The sequence below is a fragment of the Triturus cristatus genome, chromosome 3_1 (assembly GCF_964204655.1).
Source record: "Triturus cristatus chromosome 3_1, aTriCri1.1, whole genome shotgun sequence".
NCBI lineage: Eukaryota > Metazoa > Chordata > Amphibia > Caudata > Salamandridae > Triturus > Triturus cristatus.
The window spans coordinates 501434069-501448023 of record NC_140583.1 but is presented as its reverse complement, the minus strand read 5'-3'; the positions used below and the strand labels follow the sequence as shown (position 1 = coordinate 501448023).

General features: G+C 52.5%; 1 protein-coding gene and 1 long non-coding RNA gene across 7 annotated transcripts in view; both read right to left on the bottom strand.

Moving 5' to 3' along the window:
• Positions 1 to 13955, bottom strand: part of MAN2A2 (mannosidase alpha class 2A member 2) — a 658091-nt gene that overhangs the window by 424912 nt on the left and 219224 nt on the right. The window lies entirely within an intron of this gene.
• Positions 6606 to 13955, bottom strand: part of LOC146860481 (uncharacterized) — a 29872-nt gene continuing 22522 nt past the window's right edge. The window contains exon 2 of the long non-coding RNA XR_014978822.1: positions 6606 to 6794. This is a non-coding gene — a long non-coding RNA (uncharacterized LOC146860481). The remainder of the gene's footprint in view (positions 6795 to 13955) is intronic.

The window sequence follows — 13955 nt, the reverse complement described above, 5'->3', positions numbered from 1 at the left end:
ACGATGTCAGCCAAAGATAGCGGTTCCACTGAAAAGTTCCAAATGGATAAGTTGGAAGAATATAGCCACCGCGAACTTAAACAATTCTGCATGGAACTAGGCATTGCTACCACCGGCCTGAGTACCAAAGACGATTTGAAGCGCGCCCTTGAGTCGTGGGCAGAAACTGGGGTCGCCGGATCCCCCGACCAAAACAGTGTCGCACCAGAGGGGAACGCCACGGCTCCCGAGGAGCGGGGAACGGGCCTCTCGCAGGAGGAGATCCAAGAAAGAGAAAGAACCAGATTACATGAGTTGGAAATGGCACGACTCAAGATGGACGGTGAACTAAAGTTAGCCGAGCAGAAACTAAATCTAGAACATCTGCGGCTCCGAGAAGAACGAGAAGAAAAACAGAGACAGAGAGAGCTCGAGGAAAAAAGAATAACACTCGAACACGAGCGCAAACTGGCAGAAATAGAACTTCGGAAACAGAATAAAGAACCGGGGGTGCCTGAGCGACCGCACACCCCGGGAGCAACCGAGAAAAAAGTCCACATCCCCAAGGATGTTGTCCGAGAATATGTCCGAGAGGACGACATACAACAGTGGTTCAAAGCCTACGAGATCGCCATGACCTCCCACCGGATCGACCGGAGTGATTGGGGAGCCGGACTATGGGGGAGGTTCGTCAACGAAGGCCGCGATGCCCTATTGCAGCTCCCAGATCACCAGATGTCGTCCTACGACCACATGAAGGCTGCCCTCCTCACCCGCTACGGCCTCACGCCCGAGATGTACCGCCAGAGGTTCAGAGACTGCACCCGGATCCCGGGTACAACTTGGGTGGAGTACGTCAACTATTTCAGCCGAGCCTTCGAGGGTTGGATCAAGGGGAGCCATGTAACGACCTACGAGCAACTCTTTAACCTTATGGTATGGGAGCACCTGTCGAACAACTGTTTCGTCGAGCTCAGGCAGCACCTCCTCGACAGTAAATTGACTGACCCCCGGCAACTCGCCGCCGAAGCTGACCGATGGGAAAGCACCCGAGTGGGCCGGAGAGGACCACACGAGCAAAACCGAAACAACCAAGGCCAGCACCGTCCCCGAGGAGGAGGAGGCCAGGGGCGAGGGAGAGACACCATCCCGGCAACACCCGTGGCCAGCACCCCGCCCCCGGCCGGCCGGGGCAACCCCCCGATGCGCCCGGGGTTCCGAGCCAACGTCACGTGCCACCGATGCCAGCAAGTCGGCCACTACGCCAATGACCCGAGCTGCCCGCAGAACCAAACACCAAAGCCCCGCCAGGTAGCTGCCGCCGCCCTGGGGGGAGAACGACTATCAGAGGAACAGGAAGAATATGAGCCGGCCCAGCAGGAGTGGGAACCGGCCGCCATGGTTCTAGCGTGCCTAGGGGGAAAAGACATGGTCCCGCGGGCTCCCCTACCCGCCAACACCCGGAAATATGGCCAGTGGGTGACCATTAATGGACGTCGGGCCGAGGCCTTACGTGACACAGGCGCCAGTGTGACGGCCGTCCGCTGTCACCTGGTGAAGCCCGAGCAGATCCTTCCGAACATTCTCTGCCCCGTCCGCTCAGCCGACAATTCCGAAAGTCTGTGTCAAATGGCCTGCGTCCCCTTCGAATGGGGAGGGGTCTCCGGCCTGTTGAAGGTGACGGTCCGGGATGATGCCCCCGTGGACTGCCTCCTGGGGAATGACCTTGAGAGTTCCCCGTGGGCCACCGTCGAAAGAAGAGAGCACCTGGGGATGCTGGGCCTCCCGGACTGGGCCTGCGTAACCACCCGGTCCATGGCCGCCCGTGCCGTCCCCCGATCAGAAGAACCAGAATGGCCAGCACCTCCGCCCCCGGTCGCCCCAGTAGAGGACAACGACGAGGCCAACCCCCCAGAACCAACGGCCGAAGGGGTCGCGCAACCCCCGGACCTTCCCGGCCTGGCTCAGTGGCGTCAAGAAGGGGGGCCCACCCAAGAACAGTTCCGCCAGGAACAAAAGACCTGCCCCTCCCTCGAGGGACTCCGCCGGCAAGCCAGCGCCCAGAGCGCAGGGGACTCCACCGGAACTCATTGGGTCTATTGGGATAACGACCTGCTATACAGCGAACAAAGAATCGCAGAGCTAGGGGCCAGTCGAGTGCTGGTGGTACCTCTCCGCTTCAGAGACTTCCTACTAACTCTGGCCCACGATGTCCCCCTGGCTGGACACCTGGGCCAGGACAAAACCTACAGTCGCCTAGTGACTCACTTTTTCTGGCCGAAGATGCGGAACGACGTCCTTAACCACTGCCGGTCCTGCCCCACGTGCCAGGCCAGTGGGAAGAGCGGCCGTAAGCTGAAAGCCCCTCTGCAACCCTTCCCAGTGGTCACCACCCCGTTCGAGAGGGTAGGAATAGACATTGTGGGGCCCCTGGACCCCCGCACGGCACAAGGACATAGGTTCATCCTGGTACTGGTGGACCACGCCACCCGCTACCCCGAGGCGGTGCCCCTACGAACTGTAACAGCTCCGGTGGTTGGCCGGGCCCTAATGGGGATCTTCTCCCGGGTGGGCTTCCCCCGAGAAGTCGTCAGCGACCGAGGCACGAACTTTATCTCAAAATATATGAAGTCCCTCTGGCAACAGTGCGGGGTCACCTACCGATTCACGACCCCCTATCACCCCCAAGGGAACGGACTAGTGGAGCGATTCAACCGCACCCTCAAGGGGATGATTGGGGGATTGGAAGAGCCCCTCCGTCGCCAGTGGGCTGTACTACTCCCGTGCCTCCTCTTCGCCTATCGAGAAGTTCCCCAGAAGTCCCTCGGCTTTAGCCCTTTCGAACTCCTGTACGGGCACCCTGTGCGAGGGCCCCTCAGCCTGGTCAAAGAAGGTTGGGAGATGGCCCCCCTAAAGACCCCTCCAGACGTCTTCAAGTACCTCCTGGCCCTACGCAATCAGACCCGGCGCTTCAGGGAGATGGCCAAGGCGAACCTCGAGGCCAGTCAGGAGGACATGAAAAAATGGTACGATCACAATGCCTCCTCCGTCGAGTTCGAACCTGGTCAACAAGTGTGGGTGATGTCCCCCACCGAACCATGTGCCTTACAAGATAAGTGGACGGGGCCCTTCAAAGTGGTCGAGCGCAAAAGCCCCGTCACTTACCTCATCGACATGGGGACCCCCCGGAACCCCCTCCGGGTCCTCCACACCAACAGACTCAAACCACACTTTGTGCGCTCAGAACTCAGCCTCCTGATGGCTACGGACAGTGGGGCGGAAGAAGACTCCGAACCCCTCCCGGATCTCCTGAAGACTCAGGAGAACGACGGTTCCGTGGACGGGGTCCGGCTCTCCGATGCCCTCACCCCAGAGCAACGCCAGGGCTGCCGGGACCTCCTGCTGCGGTTCGCTACACTGTTCTCCCTCACCCCCGGGATCACCCCTTGGTGCTTGCACGACGTGGACACCGGGGACAGTCCCCCTATCCGACACCGGGCCTACCGCGTGCCAGATCGGGTACGGGCCTGCATCCAAGAGGAAGTGGCCAAAATGCTCACGATCGGGGTCATCGAGCCCTCGGACAGCCCCTGGGCCAGCCCAGTTGTACTGGTCCCCAAAGCCGCTGCCCCCGGCACCACACCTGAACTGAGATTCTGCGTCGACTACCGGGGCTTGAACGCTGTCACCCGGACCGACGCTCATCCTATCCCCCGAGCGGATGAATTGATCGACCGGCTGGGGGCCGCCCGCTACCTCAGCATCTTCGACCTAACAGCGGGCTACTGGCAGATCGGTCTCACACCCCGGGCTCAGGAACGGTCCGCCTTCTCTACCCCCGATGGCCACTACCACTTCAAGGTCATGCCCTTCGGCATGAAGAATGCCCCCGCTACTTTTCAACGTCTAGTGAACCAGGTCTTGGCGGGGCTCGAAGAGTTCAGCGCCGCCTACCTGGACGATATCGCTGTGTACAGCCGCCACTGGTCCGACCACCTCCTCCACCTCCAAGAGGTCCTGCAGGCCCTCCAGCGGGCCGGCCTCACGATTAAGGCCGGCAAATGCCAAATTGGTCAAGGGTCCGTGACCTACCTCGGGCACCAGGTGGGAAGCGGGCTGGTGGCCCCGCTGCAACTTAAAATTGCTGCCATCCAGTCCTGGCAGCCCCCCGTCACCCAGACCGAGGTCCGAGCCTTCTTGGGGCTCACCGGCTACTACCGGCGGTTCGTGAGGGACTACGGCAGCATTGTGGGGCCCCTCACGGGTCTCACGTCCAAAAACCAGCCGAAGCGGATTAACTGGACCCCCGACTGTCAAGCGGCCTTCGAAAAGCTGAAGGCCGCCCTGTGCACCGCCCCTGTGCTCCAGGCCCCCGATTACAGTCGGGAATTCATTGTACAGACAGACGCCTTCGACCACGGCATCGGAGCGGTTCTTTCCCAACTGAACCCCGAGGGTCATGACCAGCCGGTGGCCTTCATCAGCAGACGTCTCCTGGCCCGAGAACAGCGCTGGAGCACAATCGAGAGGGAGGCCTTCGCAGTGGTGTGGGCCCTCAAAAAGCTCCGGCCCTATCTCTTCGGTACCCACTTCCGGGTACAAACCGACCATCGACCCCTGCAGTGGCTGATGCAGATGCGGGGGGAGAACCCAAAACTATTGCGCTGGTCCATCTCCCTGCAGGGAATGGACTTCACCGCGGAACATCGCCCGGGCCAAGACAACGCCAACGCAGATGGCCTGTCACGCTTTTTCCGCCTCGACGAGGAGAGTCCCCAGGAAGATGGGTGACTCTCCCCGCCTTCAGCTGGGGGGGACGCATGTTGGACAGGCCACACGAAGGGCTTGCTCCCTCCCTGCACGACAGGGCCCAAGCCCCGGCCCGCCAGGCGTGACCCACAAGAATCACCCGCACCCCGTCCCCCGACGGAACTCCTGCCCCCGGACCTCCATGTATCACGGGACCGAGCCACCACCGGCTCCCACGGCCGGATCAAGCCGCCATCTTGGGCCCTGCGCCACGAGGCCGCGTGGCCTCCACCCGACCCTAACCCTGGGCCTGGCCGGCCCCGACATCCCGGCACCACCATCCACCCAGGAGGTGAGCGGACCACTTGGCAGGTCAATGGGAGAACGAAGCGTCAAGGGCTCTCCCCCGCCAGGTGCCGATCGCCTCCAGCTCCCCCAGGCGCTGGCTCCACCCCCTGCTGGGTGTCTGGACACCTTCATCCCGGACCCTCCGACCTCCAAGTGCGAGGGTCCGGACATCAAAGGGCGCCAGACCTATAACTAGGGCAGCTCCGGAGCAGGACGGCAGTTGTATCCTGGAGTCGAGAGACACCGAGAGAACTCAGCCTTGACGGACTACTGGCGCTGCCGTAGCCCTACCTTGTGAACTATCGTCCTGCCTGCTGGCGCTGCCGCGGCCTTCTGCAACATCCATCCTCGTCGGGACCTGCTGGCGCTGCCGCGGCCCGTTGTAACGACCATCTTCACCGGGACCTGCTGGCGCTGCCGCGGACCGTGTATCGACCATCTTCCCGGGACCTGCTGGCGCTGCCGCGGACCGTGTATCGACCATCTTCCCGGGACCTGCTGGCGCTGCCGCGGACCGTGTATCGACCATCTTCACCGGGACCTGCTGGCGCTGCCGCGGCCCGTCCCAGCTAGAACACCGAGCTCGAGGATTGTGAGCTATCCACCATACCATCTCAACTACCAGACTGGTAACCAGACTGTCCCGCTACCCCCTTTCCCCACCTTGAGAGACTTGAATCGAGGGGACCCCTGAGTCCAGACCTCCTTGTACCATTTCATCGTACCGTAAGAAATTGCCTATAAAGAACGCTGAATCTTCTCCTTGTGTGGTGTCTGTCTGTGGGGGGGGAAGTTATTTATCTGTACGATCGCTGGAGACGGCTCTCCCCGGAGACCTCTCCCATTGTCCTCGGCCGACCCTCCCGGTCCGTCTAACAGGGCCATTACAAAATTCTATGCTGGTAGGATGCCCATTATCAATAGTTGAAATAGGCAACCCAGACGAAGGATAATTTAGTGAGAGATGCACAGCCTCAGCCACATCAGAGATACTAACAGAAGATATATATTAAGATGAAAAGCATTATTTGTTGTTGTGGGTGCAGGGTGAATGTCTACAATAATTGGTGGCGGTCCCTGCTTATTAATGCCGGGTGCAAAGTGAACCTCAGATATTACTCAGTCAGGTTGGGGATCGCCGGGTGACCCCATACATTGAGGAGTGGAATTCTCCCCTAGGACTTCAATGTGGCTTATGACATTTTGGTTAAGCACCTTTGCATCCACAAGTGCCAATTTTAAACTGGGCAATTTGGTTTCTATTGTACTACGTTGAACAATGGGATTGGGTGTGAGAATGAGTCAATCGATATCTTCCAGGGACGGGAGTAAATCAAATCTGTTATGTAGCGGTAGGCTTAATTGATGGGGAGTATTAGTTGTTATAGGCCTCTGATGAGGGGGCTGGTAGAGTTGGGTCCCTGGGGGATATTGTCGCTAGGGTATGGTTACCATATACAAAAATATTTAAATCAACACATTAATTCAAACAATTCAAAACCAATAGTGTCACGCAAATTGTGATTCGGTTTAACATTGTTTAAATTGTTTAATCATGAACAATCATTTGTGAACACATAACGTAAACGTAATCGGGGAATTTAATACATTCCAAGAAAATAAACACATTAGGTACAATTCAAGAATTCAATCCAATTGCTTTCGAAGCGCCCAATGCATTTCGGGCCTGACTTGGCCCTTCTTCAGGGGATGAAACTCTATAAAGGTGAACAAAATTAAATTGTTTTAGAATTTGAATGTACTTCAAAACTCAGAAAAGCATCATCTCAGACAAGGAAAACCAATATATTTCTTAATCAAGACGTCAAGATTTGTTAGTGACTCATGGTAAAACTCAAAGAAACTGTGATGAAGAGTGAAAGAGATGCTCCACGCTGTTTTAGCCAAACAAGCCAAACAAACTATGGATGGTTTTTGAGGTTACATTTTCCAAGGTTGAATACATGGTCATGCAAGTCAGATGGTCATTTGGGGTTTTCTTACATGATTCCAAAAGGCGCTTTCTTATTTTTTCTATAATTTTTGCCTACTTTGAGAGTGCTGGGCTAACCTCAATTCAAACTTTTTGTTTCTCCTTTTCTCTACTTGTTCATCATTTGATACAAGATCTAAACAGTTCCTAAGGATCCTTAGGTACTGACCTACTGGGATATTTTCCCTTACTGCCCATGGATAGCGACTCAAAATATAGAAAATAATTAGAGTTAGTTGATTTCATGAAAACCATTGTTGTAAGTTTCTCATCCATTGATAGTTTGTACTTGCTGACAGCACTAATTAACCTCCAACGCTTATCCTTCCCATTATCCATTCCAAAAATGAGTCCATCCAATATAAATCAGTATGTCACCTATGTGACTGTTCCATTCTTTCATTTGATATGGGAAATTACTGAACTTCTGATAAATGGTGGTCTGTTGAAAATTATGTACGTATTGGTGCGCTAGACAGCAAATCCATCCTATTTGTAAATAATAATCAAGTCTCAAACTGTAAAAAGAAAATGTGAAGACTAGTATAGTGCATTCTATGGTGCACTACCTTGGGTTTGTAATAAGGTAGGGTTATGTATTGGGTCAACAAAACTTTGTGATAGAGAGATTGAGTCTACTCATATCATGAGTACATGTTGGTTTGGCTAAATCACAGTAACATGTCTAAACTCCTAAACCTCCACAGCTGTAGATGCTGTTGTTAACATTGAACATGACCACTCTGATTCTCAAGGAAGTCGTGGAAACAAATCTAACCCTTTCATTTGTCACTTTAGCATATGTCCAACGTATTCACAAAGAAAAGAATAAATAATGCATTTACAAATCTTTATTGAAAAAATCTAATCCTTGTAAATAAAACAAGAACTGAGATTATTAACCCCTTCGGTGCTCATGACGGAACGGTTCCGTCATGAGCGTCGGTTGAGCTGTGCTCATGACGGAACCGTTCCGTCATGAGCCCGCCCGCGCAAGAAACGGTCAGCACCGCGGCGGAATTCGCTCCGCATGGAAGGGGTTAAACTGATAAGATACATTGTTATTATAAGCATTATCAGAATGGTGAAAAACACAAACAATTCAACCATGTTAATTGTTCCCAATATTACTCCTATCGATCAATAATACTCCTAGTCTAACGAGGGCATGATGGAACGATTCAAGTGAACTCCGAGCAGATTCCTTTATAAAGCCGTTTTCTTGAAAAAAGAGATAGTTGGTGGTTAAGTGACGCAATTTTACATTTGGTTGAATAACACAATTATCAAGGTGGCACAGAGTAGCCAAACTGCCATCTAGTGGTGGGGGGTGCTTCTATCCGAGATAGGGACAAGTACATCACCTTCCTGCTTCCTCTGTGGCCCTGACTGAAATTGAAACATAACTGAGGAATGATTGTGAGAATGTTTCTCCCACCCTTCAGTCAATGTACACCCACAATTCTTAGGGGAGCAGTGTTTAAAATGTAATAGCAGTATTGGGGAGCTTCTATTACTGTGATGGAAGGTTTAGATACAAGCGCATGCTCAAATTTTGATACAGTTGTGCATTCACTTTGCCCAATAAACACAATTTAAACTTTAAAACCAGAAATACGCCCATGGTAAGTCAAAATCACATTAGAAGGGCAACTGATTTCAGGAAACTACAATACTGGCACCAACACTAACTTATAAAAGAAGTTAATTTTGGCAGTTGGTCCATCCAGGAAGAATCTAACAGCAGGCTTGACAGTGCTGAACCCACAGCCCTCTGCCACAGGGTTTAGTGGAAGTAGACTATTTCATTTAAAACATCTGGGCAAGGCCAGTTTCAGTGCCTAGGCATTCTAGATGACTCAAGAGGATTATTCAACAGAATATGAGAGGACTCCACTAGATTCAGGTGTGAGCCAAATCCAATGGTCCATGAATACACACAAAAACATTGGGAGTTACAGGATTTGGAGGAATGCCCTAAGAAACTAGCTATTATCCCAGCTCCACAAACAGAAAAGGGAATTCTGGTTGCATATTTTGCTTTCTTATATTGTCCCCTGAGAGACTACTTATGGTTTGTGAGTAAAATATGCTTTGGCAATTTCAGGTCCTTCCGCTCTGCCTCAAGTCCTATTCACAAATATTTACCAAAGTACTAGCTCCAGAAGTTGTGCACAATTTAGGAATTCTCTTACAACGCACTGGAGTATCGTCTCTTATTGTCTCTATCTTTTGAAAAAAATACCAAAGGTACAGACGGTACACCATGTCAGTTCAAGATATAATATTCACTGGAAGACTTTTCAGAATTCAGATGGCTGTGGTCTTTCTTCCTGAGTCAAGTGCATTCAGGCTGAAAAATGAATATGCTACTTACCAGTATGCATCTGTTCTTGGCATGTAGGGCTGCTGACATTCATATCTGTGCATAGATCGCCGCCTAGTGTTGGGTCCGGATGTTTGCACGTTGTTGTCCTGGAAGAGTCTTCGAAGTATCCTTGGATAGGTGACTCCTCCCCTGGACTACAGTGCGCATGGGCATCCTCTCCATCCTCAGATTGTTTTTCGCCATTGTGGCAGTGATGGAGTAGATACAGAAAGTGATGACCATGCTTGCAGTAATTCTGAGAGCTGCAGCTGCGACAGGCGCCGGGGAGGAGGGAGGGAGATATGAATGTCAGCAGCCCTACATGCCAAGAACAGATGCATACTGGTAAGTAGCATATTCAGTTCGAGGCATGCGGGCTGCTGAATTCATATCTGTGCATAGAATACATAGCAGTGCCCTCTATTGGCGGCGGCTACCCGTGCCAGCTGCAGCGGTCTGAAAAAGTGTTTTGAGAACAGCCTGTCCTACAGCTGCCTGCTGTTTTGACTGCACATCTACGCAATAGTGTTTTGTAAATGTGTGTGTAGTGGACCATGTGGCTGCTCTGCATATATCATGCAGGGGAATATTTCCTAGGAAGGCCATGGAAGCCCCCAACTTACGTGTTGAGTGGGCTCGTGGTGGAATAGTTAATGTGCGTTTTGCTTTTTGATAACAGATTTGAATACACTTAACTATCCATCTGGCTATCCCTGCTTTGGAGATGGCGTTACCTTTGTGGTGTGGGGCAAAGGCAACGAACAGTTGTTTTGTCTTCCTGAAGGGTTTAGTCCTATCGATGTAGTACATGAGGGCCCTCCGTACATCTAGTGTTTGTAGTGCCCTTTCTGCAACAGTTTGTGGGTTTTGGAAGAAAACTGGCAGTTCAATAGTCTGATTCATGTGGAACTGCGATATTACTTTGGGCATGAATTTGGGGTTGGTACGTAGTACGACCCTGTTGGCGTGAACCTGTATAAATGGCTCTTGAACGGTTAGTGCCTGGAGTTCACTAACTCTTCTTAGGGAAGTGATCGCTACAAGGAAGGCCACTTTCCAGGTAAGGAATTGAATCTCGCATGAGTGTAGAGGTTCAAAGGGTGGACCCATCAGGCGTGTGAGGACCAAGTTGAGGTTCCACATTGGAGCCGGTGGGTGGCTTGGTGGAATGACTCGTTTGAGTCCTTCCAAGAATGCTTTGATGGCAGGCACTCTGAATAGAGAGAGGTGCTGCCTGGTTTGCAGATAGGCTGAGATTGCGGTCAAATGGACACGTATAGAGGTGTACGCCAGATTGCATCGATATAGGTGTAAGAGGTAACAGATGATGTTTTGGATGGATGCGTCCAGCGGGTTGATGTCATTATTACTGCAATAAATGACGAACCTTTTCCATTTGGCTGCATAGCAAGCTCTGGTAGTGGGTCTCCTGGCCTCCTTGATGATGTCCATACAGTCAGGTGGCAGGTTGAGATAGCCAAACTCTAGGACTTCAGGAGCCAGATCGCCAGGTTCAGCTGTTGCGGATCTGGGTGCTGAACCTCTCCATGGTTCTGCGTCAAATGCGCGGGTTTGATCCGCAGCCTTTGATGCGGCACCACGGAAAGTTCGAGGAAGGTGGTGTACCACGGCTGGCGTGCCCACGTGGGAGCAACTAGGACGAGTGTCAGGGAGTGTTGTCGGAGTTTGCGGGCCACTAGCGGTATCAATGGCGCTGGGGGAAAAGCGTACACAAATCTGCCGGACCAGTTCATCCATATCGCATTGCCCTGCGACTGCGGATGTGGGAATCTGGCGGCGAAGCTTTGGCATTTTGCGTTTTCGCTTGTCGCGAATAGGTCTATCTCCGGATGACCCCACTGCTGGAAGTACGGTTGGAGTACTGATGGGTGTAACTCCCACTCGTGCATCTGGTGGCTGTGTCTGCTGAGCAGATCCGCCATCTGGTTGTCCTTGCCAGGGAGGTGTTCCGCCATGAGGAACATGTTCCTTTGAATGGCCCACTTCCACATGCTCTGAGCCAGATAAGACAACTGTGGAGAGTGTGTTCCTCCCTGTTTCTGTATGTAGTACATTGCGGTCATGTTGTCCGTCCGGATCAACACGACCTTGTTGCATAGATGTACTTTGAATGCCTTCATGGCTAGGAAGATTGCCATCAGTTCCAGAAGGTTGATGTGCAACTTCTTTTGTTGTGTTGTCCATAGTCCCTGCACTGTGTAGTGGAGTACATGAGCTCCCCATCCCTGGAGAGACGCGTCCGCTGTCAGTACTATCTGTGGGACAGGCTCTTGGAATGGTCGGCCCTTGCAAAGGTTTTGTGGATTCCACCAATGCAGAGAGTTGTATGCCCGACCGCTCACCAACACTAGGTCCTTTAACTGTCCTTGAGCCTGATTCCACTGACGTGCTAGGCACTCCTGAAGTGGGCGCATATGTAATCTCGCGTGCGGGACTATGAAGATGCAGGAAGCCATCATGCCTATCAACTGCATAAACACTCGCGCTGGAAGTGAGTGATTGGGTTTGAACTTGGAGATCAGCAGTTGTATGCTGTTGATCCTCACTAAATTTGGCTGAGCTGTGGCCGCCAGAGTGTCTATAGTCGCACCTAGGTACTGTTGTACGTGTGCGGGCTGGAGATGGGACTTTGGATAATTTAGTGAGAATCCCAGACTGTGAAGAAGGTGAATGGTGCGGGACATGTGGCTTGCACATTGCTGGGCTGACTTCGCTTGAACGAGCCAGTCGTCTAGGTAGGGGTAGACGTGTATATGCTGCCTCCGTAGATGTGCTGCCACCGTAGCTAGGCACTTCGTGAAAACCCTGGGCGCTGTTGTCACGCCGAAGGGAAGGACTAACTGATAGTGCTGCCCCTGAACAGTGAACCTGAGGTATTTTTTGTGTGAGGGGTGGATGGGTATGTGAAAGTACGCATCCTTGAGGTACAGTGTGGCTAGGAAGTCTCCCTGCTTGAGAAGCGGAAGGACTTGCTGTAGAGTGAGCATGTGAAAGTGCTCTGAAAGAATGTACTGGTTCAGGGGTCTCAGGTCTAATATAGGTCTGAGCGACCCGTCCTTTTTTGGAATTAAGAAGTAGAGGGAGTACACTCCCGTACCCTGCTCGTGGATGGGTACGACCTCTATAGCGCCTTTTAGAAGCATACTTTGCACCTCTTGCTGTAAGAGCGTTAAGTGCTCTGAGGACATAGGACGGCTTCTTGGTGGTATTGTGGGTGGAGTGGAGGTTAACTCCAGACAGTAACCGTATTTTACAATATCTTTGACCCACCTGTCCGTGGTGATGGAGTTCCACGTGGACAGGAACCTTTGTAGCCTTCCCCCGACAGGTGTTATGTGGTCGGGAGGAAGGGAGAGGGCGTCACTGCTTGTTCTTGGGGGAGGACCTGGTGTTGCCGTAGCCACGTCCTCTGCCCTTTGTACTGGAGCCACGATATCCACCTCGGGTGTTTTTATCGTAGGTGGTCTGTGTATTGCCTTTGTTATATGTTTGTTGTGACCCCTGTCCTCTACCTGCTCCCTTGTTTCCGGGGCGACGAAAGGAGCCGCTCCGAAAGGACTGAGTTTGTAGGGCGCCCATGGACTTTGCAGTGTCCGTGTCCTTCTTTATCTTTTCGAGGGTGGTGTCAACCTCTGGCCCGAATAAATAGTCGGGGTTGACGGGCTGGTTCAGTATATTGTTTTGTACCTCAGGCTTGAATCCTGAGATCCGTAGCCAGGCATGTCGTCGCAGCATGACGCTTGTGTTTATGGCTCTGGCAGCCGTGTCTGCAGCATCTAGTGCACATTTGATGGAAGCGTTCGTGAGTAGCTGTCCTTCTCTGATGAGCATTTCTGCGCCTTCTTTGAACTGGTCAGGGAGATGTTGGAATATTTGCTCCAGTGTGTCATAGTGCGCTCTATCATAGCGAGCAAGGAGCGCTTGAGTGTTGGCTATGCGCCATATGTTGGCAGCTTGGGCGGCAACTCGCTTGCCAGAGGTCTCTAACACTTTGGACTCTTTGTCCGGGGGAGGAGCGTCACCTGTCGTTTGCGAGTGTGCCCTCTTGCGTGCATTCGCTACGACGATGGAGTCGAGTGGTAATTGGCCTCTGATGTAAGTAGGATCCCCAGGTGCTGATCTGTATTTCTTATCAATCCTGGGGTTTATCACTCGTGCCCTGGTGGGTTCCTTGAAAATGTCCTTAGCTGGTTTGAGGACCCCCTTCAACATTGGCAGAGTCTTTACATGTCTTTCTGAGGATGCAAAGGTGTCCATTAGAAAGTCATCTTCGATGGTATCAGAGTGAAGCTGTACCCCATGGTTATTTGCAGCACGTTCAATAAGAGCGTTGAACGCCGCAGTATCCTCCGTAGGAGATGTTTTTGCCCCATAGAGTTGTTGGTCCTGTGCATCGAGAGGTGCACTGGGGTCTGCAGGGTCGCCCCAAGTTTGATCAGGGTCCTGCTGGTCATCAGGGTCTGTGTCTACATGGTAGGGGACTTGGTCATCCATGTA